Source organism: Ursus maritimus, unplaced genomic scaffold (genome assembly GCF_017311325.1).
Source record: "Ursus maritimus isolate PB19 unplaced genomic scaffold, ASM1731132v1 scaffold_2, whole genome shotgun sequence".
NCBI classification, from domain to species: Eukaryota; Metazoa; Chordata; class Mammalia; order Carnivora; family Ursidae; genus Ursus; species Ursus maritimus.
The window spans coordinates 101,273-112,030 of record NW_024424452.1 but is presented as its reverse complement, the minus strand read 5'-3'; the positions used below and the strand labels follow the sequence as shown (position 1 = coordinate 112,030).

At 50.3% G+C, this 10,758-nt stretch overlaps 1 long non-coding RNA gene across 1 annotated transcript in view; it reads left to right on the top strand.

The window, feature by feature from the left end:
• The window catches only part of LOC121103712, an 18,226-nt gene extending 12,331 nt beyond the window's left edge, over positions 1-5,895 (top strand). Inside the window, exons 2-3 of the long non-coding RNA XR_005835896.1 lie at positions 3,970-4,097; positions 5,558-5,895. This is a non-coding gene — a long non-coding RNA (uncharacterized LOC121103712). The remainder of the gene's footprint in view (positions 1-3,969; positions 4,098-5,557) is intronic.
• The last annotated feature ends 4,863 nt before the right edge of the window (positions 5,896-10,758 follow it).

The window sequence follows — 10,758 nt, the reverse complement described above, 5'->3', positions numbered from 1 at the left end:
CTTGCTGGATAAAGGATCCTTGGCTGCATGTTTTTCTCTGAAAGAGCTTTAAAAATGACCCCCCCAACCCTTTCTTTCATTCCAGGTCTGTGTAGACAGGTGTGACGTAATTCTGATACCTTTGCCTTGGTACGTGAGAAATTTCTTTGCCCTGGCCGCTTTCAATACTGTATCCTTGGATCTAAAATTTGCGAATTGCACTATGACGTGACGTGGCGTAGGTTTGTCGTGGTTGAGCTTGGGAGGGGTCCTCTCTGCCTCTTGGACACGAATTCTTGTTTCCTTTGCTAGATTAGGGAAGTTTTCAGCTACAGTTTGTTCAAATATCTCTTCTAGACCTCTGTTGTTCTCTACCCCCTTGGGGATGCCAATGATTCAGACATTGGAACATTTCATTGAGTCAGTAATCTCCCATAACCATCATTCTTGAGATTGGATTTTTTTAAGTCCAGATTCTATTTTAGCTTTCTCTTCTACTAACCCATCCTCCAATTCGCTGGTACGTTCTTCTGCCTCATTCACCCTGGCTGTCAGAGCCTCTAGTTTTGACTGCATCTGGCTCATAGAATTTTTAGTTTCTGCCAGATTCGCTCTCATTTCCGCCCTTAGAGACTCTATATTCTCATTAACATTTTCGTTAATACTTTTTTCAAGTCTACGCATCATCTTGACCATTGTTACTCTGAATTCCATTTCTGAGAATTTGGTTATATCCATATCCATTAGTTCTGTGGCAGAGGGCACAGACTCATTGTCTTCTCTTTGCTGGGGGGGACTTCTCCTTCTCGTCATTCTGATGAGGAGAGGTTGCGGGGTTGTCCAGAGCCCAAATTATTGACCGGGACCCAGGCCGTGCACCCTTGTTTTATAGGGATCTTAGGGATGTGGGCTTCTTGATTTTTCAGCCTACCTTCTGGGGGAGGGGCCTGCCGTGCCGATACTCAGGCAACCCTGTTTGGGTAGAGTCTCCGTGTCCCATGCGAGGGGGGATGGGGATGGGCACACTGTGAGCCGGTATTTCCAGTCTTTTGTTCTCCGGCAGCTTTCCCTGGCGGTTTGCTGTGCCTCTTCTGAGAGTCAGAGCAGCAGTAGCCAAATCTCAGCCTCTGTCTCAGAACAGAGGGATCGCGGACCGTTCTCCACTGATGTTCTGGCCACTTTAACTCTGTTACTGTTGGTGCTGCTCAACCCTGCAGCGTCCCAGGATGTGCATCCCACACCCGGCATCCCAGCCCTCACTTCCAGGGCCGGTGCGTCTCTGTCCTTTGTGTTTCTAACACCGCCAGCCGCCCCCGCGTGCTCCGGAGCTCCCAGTCTCAGTCTGGTTCCAGTGAGCGCACCGGAGCTCCGTTTCAGTCTGGTCGCGCGCGTTCCCCGGCTCACGGTCTCAGTCCGGATGCTCTCTCGCGGGTGCCGGTAGGCGAGTCCACCCGCTCCCCCACGAAGGTGGCTACCACTTCCCACACCCAAACGCAGCGGCTCCCTCCCCCTTCCGTTTATCTTCCGATATCTGTGTGTGGTTTCACAGCTCCCCGCTTCGTACCTCAGTACTCAGCACTGGAGATGTTCATTTGTAGAGATCCAGATGTATCTTCCTGCGTCTCAGGCTGATTCCGTGGATGTTCAGGCTGGTCTGGTACCTATCCAACTTGACTCAGGGGACCGGCTGAAAAAGGGGTCCCCTACTACTCCTCCATCTTAACTCCTCTCCTACTGTGGATGTTTCTATACAGGGCCGAAGACTCCAAGTAGGCACCAGTCTGAGAACTGGGTTTTTAGTCTCCGTTTTTGGTAAAAACCACATCCTTAATTCATCTTCTTAAGATGTGCAGTTTCAGTATTTTTCTAAAATGGACTGAGAAATTGAGTGACTTTGTAAAGAAATCTAAGACCAGAATTCTTCCAAATATTCAAAAATTATGTTCTATTTAAGAGTTATCTTGCCTATACATAGTTCAAAATCTGTTGTTAAAGCAACTTCAACTTGGCTTTATTTTGACTCTCCAACTCATTTATCTTGGTCGTTATAGAAACAACGTCATTTCCTCTTACATGAACAGATAGTTGGTTTACATAGTCTGAAACAAGCTATGCAATAAGGAGAGTAGGAACAAGCTGCAGGAACAGGGTGTCGGGTTACATAGTCTCCAACAGGCAGTGCAATAGGGAGAGTGTCAACAGCCGCACGAACAGATAGTCGGGTTACATAGTCTCCAACAGGCAGTGCATTAGGGAGAGTGTGAACAGCTGCACGAACAGATAGTCGGGTTACATAGTCTCCAACAAGCTGTGCAATGGGGAGAGTGTGAACAGCCGCATGAACAGGTAGTCTGGTTACATAGTCTCCAGCAAGCTGTGCAATGGGGAGAGTGTGAACAGCCGCAAGAACAGGTAGTCGGGTCACATAGTCTCCAACAAGCTGTTCCATAGGGAGAGTGTGAATAGCCGCACGAACAGGTAGTTGGTTACATAGTCTCCAACAGGCGGCGCAATGGGGAGGGTGTGAACAGCCGCACGAACAGGTAGTTGGTTACATAGTCTCCAACAGGTGGTGCAATCGGGAGAGTGTGAACAGCCACACGAACAGGTAGTCAGTTTACATAGTCTCCAACATGTGGTGCATTAGGGAGAGTGTGAACAGCCGCACGAAAAGATAGTCAGGTTACATAGTCTCCAACAGGCGGTGCAATAGGGAGAGTGTTAACAGCCACATGAACAGGTATGGGTTACATAGTCTCCAACAAGCTGTGCATTGGGGAGAGTGTGAGCAGCTGCACGAACAGGTAGTCGGTTACATAGTCTCCAACAAGCTGTCCAATAGGGAGAGTGTGAACAGCCGCACGAACAGGTAATTGGTTTACATAGTCTCCAACAGGCGGTGCAATGGGGAGATCTGAACAGCCGCACAAGCAGGTAGTTGGTTACATAGTCTCTAACAAGCTGTGCAATAGGGAGAGTGTGAACAGCCGCACGAACAGGTAGTCAGTTTACATAGTCTCCAACAAGCTATGCAATGGGGAGAGTGTGAACAGCCGCATGAACAGGTAGTCGGGTTACATAGTCTCCAACAAGTTGTGCAATAGGGAGAGTGTGAACAGCCGCACGAACAGGTAGTCGGTTTACATAGTCTCCAACAAGCTATGCAATAAGGAGAGTGTGAACAGATGGAGGAACAGGTTTAGGAGGAAACTACGGTGTCCCAGCCGAGCTCACAATGGTAAGTGGTCTCCTGCTTCTCGCCAAGCTCGCAACCAGGTGAGTATCAGAGCAGGACTGTTGCAGGTGTTACGTACAAACGCATGCAAGCAGAGGAGACACACGTGTATGGTGTGTTGCACCCCAGAGGTGCCTTGTGTCAGCATGTTGCTGGATGGTTTTCCTGTCTCACAAACGCAGCTATGTCCGTGGAGTTAACATTATCACAGGGTTGGAGGGAACAGCCCGTGTGCACACCTGCGAGTGCAGGGTCCCCTGTGGGCTGCTCAGAGCTCACTGAGAGCTGGCGTACTCACGGCTTTGTTTATTCCAGCAAAGGGATACAAGTCAACATAACCCAAGAAGCCACGCAGGGCAGAGTCCAGACTTGGAGCTCCCGGCTGTCTGCGGACAGCACTCCTTCCTGGCATCCACGTGTCCTCACTGGAGCTCAGCGTCCACAGTCTTTCCTGGGGCTCCATCATTTGCTGCTCTTGGCCTGATCTGTCTCCAGCCCCTCTGGAGGGTGCCTCGAATCCCCCACCCCGAGTTGCAGACTTTGCCCCAGGCAAACAAAGGCATCGTCGGGCTTAGCCGTCCCCCCTCAGGAGCTGAGGGCAAGGCCAGGCCTCTCTTTGGGCAAGGTTAAGTTCTTTACCACACAGTCCTGTACAAATGCTTTCTCCCCCCTGGAAAATGGAGTCACACCGTACACTTTGTTTTGCGACCTCCTTTTTCTGTTTTTCTAACTGGATCCCTTTCCTTGGTCCACAGGACGTTTTTGGGCATCGTCTTCTTTGGGGTTCATGGTGTCACAGCTTTGTTCGCCTAGGCTGTCTGGAATTTCCATCACCACTATCTGCTCACTCTGGCAACTTTTGGGGAAGAGAATTCGGATACTGGTAAGTGAATGTGGGTGGTGTCTTAGTCTGTGTTTCAGTAGCAGACTCTGATATGAGGAATTTTTGAAAGGGATAAAAAGGGCATGTTCCCTGGGAGACCTGGTATGGGAGGGGGAGGCAGATGGGGGGTAGGCCTGAGGGGGAGTGACTTGGGCTCCATCTCCTGGAGGAGTTCTGGAGACTGCAGGTCACGGCTCACAGGTGTCCCTATCTAGCGGCAAGGGCGTTCGGGTTCATACCCTTTCCTGTCAATGACCCGTTAAGGGTTGTAATCCCCAGACAATTCCATCCTCCAGGAGCTCAGGGGAAGGCTGTTCGTGTGGTCAGAGGGCAGCCCTCTGTCAAATATTCAGAAGCTGGATGTTGGGAGCGAAAGACCTGGAGCTCAGGTGCATAGAAATGATAGATGGACAGCTGGAAATGCTGCTAGCACACGGACAGCATCTACTGCAGTTAGATCCAAAGAGAACATGGCATTTGGAGGGCCTTGTACAAGTGCTTGTATCCTGGAGGAAGGGGAGGCTCTTAGTGTAGACCCCTGACCTCAAGTCCGAGTGGGTGAGCACCTCGAAGACTGGAAGCAGAAGCTCAGCAAGCACCCTCCCCCCACTGCCCCCTGGGCCCTGTGTGCTTTGGCGTTGGCCTCTGGCACTCTGGGCCTGGATGGTGGGGGAGCGTCTTTTCTCCTCTAGGTGCCACACAAGCCCAGACTTTTCCCCAGGTGCTGTTAATACACAGGTAGAAATGGTGACAAAGATGAAATGACTGCTGCCTATAGGAATGCCCCCCCATTCCATTCTCTCCATCTGCCCCACCTGCCTCACCCACCCTGGTCTCCATCAACCCCATCCACCCCATCTGCCCCACTTGCCCACTTTGGCATAGGGTTATTTGAAAGACACTTGGAAATCAGCAGGTACAAGAAGAACATCCTTATCTCCCTTTTTCTTCCTGAGAACAAGAGACAGACCTGGGGAAAGGTACCATCCCTGCCCCAAGAGAAAGGAAGTGGCCTTGCCAAGGGGATGGGAGTCCAGGCCAAGAGAGTTGTGAGATCTTGTTACAGTAACTCCCACCCAGGTATTTTGGGTACTTTCCCACCGTTTCCTCTTTTTTTTTTTTTTTTTAAAGATTTTATTTATTTATTTGACAGAGATAGAGACAGCCAGTGAGAGAGGGAACACAAGCAGGGGGAGTGGGAGAGAAAGAAGCAGGCTCATAGCGGAGGAGCCTGATGTGGGGCTCGATCCCGTAACGCCGGGATCACGCCCTGAGCCGAAGGCAGACGCTTAACCGCTGTGCCACCCAGGCGCCCCCCACCATTTCCTCTTGATTCACACTAGTGTGAAACATCTCAGTTTTGCCATTTCTCTGGGTCTTTGTTCTCCTTATCAGGGCTCCCATGATATGGAAAACTTGCATTAAATGAACTTGCGCGTTTTCCTCCTGCTAATTCTCAGGCCAAGCCAGAGACCTCAAGAGGGTTGAATGCTTTTCCTCCCTACACCAGACTGAATCCCGCCAGAGCAAGTCCTGTCTGCCTTGCTTCCCTCCCGCTGAATCCTCAGCCCCAGAACAGCTTCGGCAGGACGTGGGGACTGGAAGACTGTCTGCAAGTGAGTGACCAGTGCCCACAGCTTTCTCATTCCTGCCTCAGCCCTGCCCCGGTGAGTCTGCGAGTCTTCCCTTCTGCCATGTCTGCGTTTGCTCGTTTGTGTCCTTCAGTCTGTAGGCCGGGTTCTCAATACACCTGTGTTCATGTGTCCATGAATGTGGCCTTCTACCTCAGAGCAGGACCCCAAGGAGAGAACAGGAAGGATTCATTTATCTAGTTAGAATACTGCACAAGCAATAGGCAAAGAACAGAGCAATGGCATGATGGCACCATGTATTCAATATTTACATTAAAAATTTAGGACCCTTGGGGCGCCTGGGTGGCTCAGTCGGTTAGGCATCTGCCTTTGGCCCAGGTCTTGATGTCAGGGTCTTGGGATCGAGCCCCGTGTCGGGCTCCCTGCTCAGTGGGGAGCCTGCTTCTCCCCACTCGTGCTCTCTCTCTTGCTTTCTCTCTCAAATAAATAAAATCTTTAAAAAAAATTTAGGACCCATAATGAGTAAAGAGCTTTGAAAGAGAAAACTCCAACAGACAATGACATAGAAAGACTTGGACGGTGCCTCTCACATGAGGGAACATAAATGACCATTTGGCCTGAGAGAGAAGGTTCCCCTGCACAAGCCATCAAATAAATGCAGATTGGAACACGATTCCTTTTCTCTTATCAGAGAGGTAGAGATTATAACATAATATCCCCTGTGGACAGGGGACACTGGCAGGGGTGTAAATGGGCATCCTGTCTGCACCGAGGACCTCACAAGGCTCTCACCTGCGTGGCTCTGGGACCCCTGGTCTTGCAGGGAAACATCAACCCTCATCCAGAAATAAGTCCTTGTTACGGCCTTTCCAGAAAATGCCAAAGGGGGTTTATATTCACGGAACTTCTTCAATTTCTTCTCTCCTTTGTCCCCCTCTCTGCATGTGTGGGTCCCGTGGAGGCCGTCTGTCGTGTCCCTCTTCTCCCAGCTCCTCTGGGGAAACTGGGTGGGTGTGGGCACTGGGCTCAGTCTTCACTGTGCAGAGTTAGCTGTTTGTTCTCCAGTCCACCGTGACCTCACTCATCATGAGAAAGGGGCCATCGTCCTGAGCCCTTCTTGGGGACCCGGGGTCAGCGGTGGGTAAGATCCTGAAACGTCAGGTTGCGGATGCTGCCCTTTACATGTTTCCATTCAGCCTGATTGCAAGGTTTTGGTTCTTGAAATCCTTTGTTTCAAGGGTTTGGTGTGTTGTACGTCAGAATCGTCCTGAAGTTAGCAGTAAACCAGACTCTTAGGAAGAAAAATCTAGGTGGAGGAAGGGGGTGCAGGGAGAGTGCTTTTGAGAAGTTCTGATATGTGCAGAGCAACCGCTTCTTAACATCCCGACCCAGGGCATTGGTCCATATCTTGGGGGGATGCTGCCAGGCTCTGCCAGTGCCCCATTTCTCCTCAGATTTTTGCCTAGTGGCCAGAAACAATTATTACGGTGTTGTTTGCCTAGTGGTGACATCTTACTTCCTTCATCCGTTCTACATTTATTAATAAGGGCTTTTCTGTAGGAAAACACTGTTCCTTCCACATTTATGTATTTATTTGGATATTTATTTATGTCAGTATGGACTCCTAGAGGTTTTGGTCTATGGGTGACTATCTAACACTGTCATTATTAATTAATTCAGGACATACTCAAAACCATTAGTTTTTCCTCAAATCATTCCAGCTTTGGTCATCGGGAGCTCTTTCAAACGCCTTGGTATTTACTTTGTGAAATCCTCAAAGCCGCCCTTCTTCCCGGACCTCCTGTGTGCAAGGGGAAGGAGATGTGGGGTCGGTTCCCCCAAGGAAGAGTGCGTCTCTAGACCTCTGGTCCCGCAGAGGTGATTTATTTCACAGACACCAAAATCTAAACACTGATGGTAACAATCACAGTAAAAATGACCACGTATTGAGTGTATCAGGTGGAAAGCACTTTGGGCACATTTTCTTATTAAATCCTCGTTATAAATCTAAGGTCTTAGTTTCACTATCCTGACTTTACACATGAGGAAACTGAGTCTAGGATCTACAAGACCTTAAGAAGAAGAGGGGGTCCCGGAGCACGTGTGCGTTCACTTGGCCGGCCCGGCATTGACATCCGTGAGAACGATGCTTTGCTTACATGCGTCCTTTCCGAAGGCTCTTGTCTTTGCAGGGCTGGAGCTGCTGATAAAAAAGGACCTCTGTGTGTGTGCACTGGCACCCCGTTCCCAGTGGAGCTCCGGGAGCTAAAAATAACCACGTTTTCTGTTTTATACAGAAAAGAGGAAATGTGCAGTTTATTTTGTAATGTTTACTATTTCTGAAAACCTGAATTTTTTTCCACGTGTATTTTTAAAATGTCTTTGGAGGTGTCCTTGGAGAAAAAGAGACAATGCCAATTTCACCAAGGGTTCCTCCATTCTCTAATCCAGATCTTTAAGAAACAACTGCTGGAGACCAGATCCACTTGACCAAGAGACGGATTCTCGGGAAGCCTCCCAGTTGCAGATCACTGGGGGTCATCAGAGGAAAGACAGCTCCCAAAGGGCCCTAGGACCTTGGTGCCCAGGCCTCTGCAGGGAGGGGCGCATGATTCCACGGTCACCAGCCGACCGTGGGAGCCCAGGCCTCAGTGGTCCCGAGACAGGCGAGAGATGGTGTCACAGGTTGACCGTGGAGCCCGGGCCTCGGTGGTCCTGAGACGGGCGAGAGATGGTGTCACAGGTCGACCGTGGAGCCCGGGCCTCGGTGGTCCCGAGACAGGCGAGAGATGGTGTCACAGGTTGACCGTGGAGCCCGGGCCTCGGTGGTCCCGAGATGGGCGAGAGATGGTGTCACAGGTCGACCGTGGGAGCCCGGGCCTCAGTGGTCCTAAGACAGGCGAGAGATGGTGTCACAGGTCGACCGTGGGAGCCCGGGCCTCGGTGGTCCCGAGACGGGCGAGAGATGGTGTCACAGGTCGACTGTGGGAGCCTGGGCCTCAGTGGTCCCGAGACGGGCGAGAGATGGTGTCATTCAGCATCACTCCGACTGCCGCTGAGCGCGATCTTCATGGAAGGAGGGGAAACATTTATGCTTTTTGCTGCATTAGTGAGTGTGGAGAGGACCTCAGTTGTTTCTAGGGCTTACCCCTCAGAGATGGCAGGCTAGGATGGTCATGGGCTGGTGGTGTTCAGTGCCGTTCCCTGCCTTGCCTTCTCACCAGGACACCAGGTTAAGAAATAAAGAAAAAAGGAAGTAGAAAGAAAGAGACACAAATTGCCCATAGTACAGGAAGCTGGGACGTGGGTGAGTGGTCACAGACCACAGGGGTATGTCCAGTGAGCAAAGAGCAGAGGGACTGTGATGGGTGTGGGGATGGCGGTAGAGGAGTCCTGCCCGCTGCGGGGACCTCAGAGGGCAGGGTGGCTGGACGTCTTCTGGGGAGTGCTCCCCTGCAGTCACCGTGGTGGGCCTTTCCCGGCAGGACCGCTCCTGCCACGTGGCCGGCACCAGCAGACCTGAGCAGAGGTGCGTGGGGCATAGAGCCAGGGGTGGGCAGGAGGCGGGGGAAATACGTGGTAAGAACAATGGCAACAAAATGTGTAAAACGAACATGTATCCTACGGAAAGTCAGTAGTAATTTAGAAAATGTGATAGGGACGAACTGAGACACGACCTCCGTAGTAACAACTCCGGAATTGCTTGGAAAGGCAGAGGCTTACTGTGGAAAATGCTCACCATCTCACTGAGGTCATTAACATAGTCTGAGTGAAGGAGGCTCACATCACCTGAAGGCAAAGACTGACTGGCAGACGGACTCATTCTTCTGGGTTTTCAAGATTTCATGTAAGTCGGGACAAACTTCCACCTGGATCTTCCACCCTGCTCATGTGATTCAGAGCTTATCTGGAAGAGTGAGTGAACGTGAGAGCACAGCGTCCGAGGAGGAGAGTATCTAGGACCGATTCTTTCTCAGTCTTCAACCGTCATACAAGCTCCAGGCACTCAGTGTCGCACAAGAGCCACCATGTCTGCCAGTGGGAAAGCACAGGTCACTCCGGAAAAATCCGAATTCCCGTCATACTCTACTGAATGCTCGTAGTACCAGCAGTGGTCCACAAAGGTTATTCAGTCCGCGGTATGGGGCCGAGAAATAGACCACATATGTTAGAGTTAGATCTTCTCACCTTCCCTTAGAGTATAATACGTTCTAGACACATTAGACTTCAAAATAAAACCACAAAAGAGCAAGAAGACTAAACAGAAGAATGTTTATCACCTCTAAGGTAAAAATTACATTTTTTTGAAAAATATGTAAGAGAGCGCACAAAAATAGAGTTGGCATTGAAATTATAATTTAAGACAACAACCGAGAGTGTGGGCGGTAGTTATAAAAACTTATGGACTTACTCCCCTCATGTATAAGAATTTCTTAGAAACGATTACCATGTCAACTGAGAAATGGGCGAAAGACACGAAAGACACACAAAAATGTTAATAGTAAACATGGAAAAATGCTTAGCGTCGTTATTGATCAAATAAAGCAGGCATAGATCAGAAATTGTGACTGATTTTAAGAGGATTATATGCAGTGTTGGTAAGTGAGGCATTTCCAAGTTCTGGCGGTGGAAGGATGCAAATTGTCTTCATCCTTAGTTAATGAAAGACGTTGAGTTGGCCCCTCTATTCCTCTTCCCTTTCTCGTTCGGTCCCTTCCAACAGAATTCAGGGCCACTCTCTTTGGGGGCTGAGCTCAGGGGCCGGGGCAGGACAAGGGGGCGTCCAGTGGGAGTGTAGCCAGCATGGTGGGTCATCGCTGACAGCTGCAGTGCTCGAGGCAGTGTCCCCTGGGGGGCCCGCAAGTGGGGGCGCCCCGAGGGATTGGCCTGAACACCATTTTCACTGAAAGAAACGAGGACTTTTTGGACTGACGGCTTATTTTGCTGCTGGATCAGAGAAAGAAGAGCAGGGACTATGAGACCGTGCAAGTCAGCGAGGATTGCTGTCAGAGTGATGGGAACACGTCAGATGCCACAGGAGCCCGTGTGAAGGGTCCCCTCTGCCAATT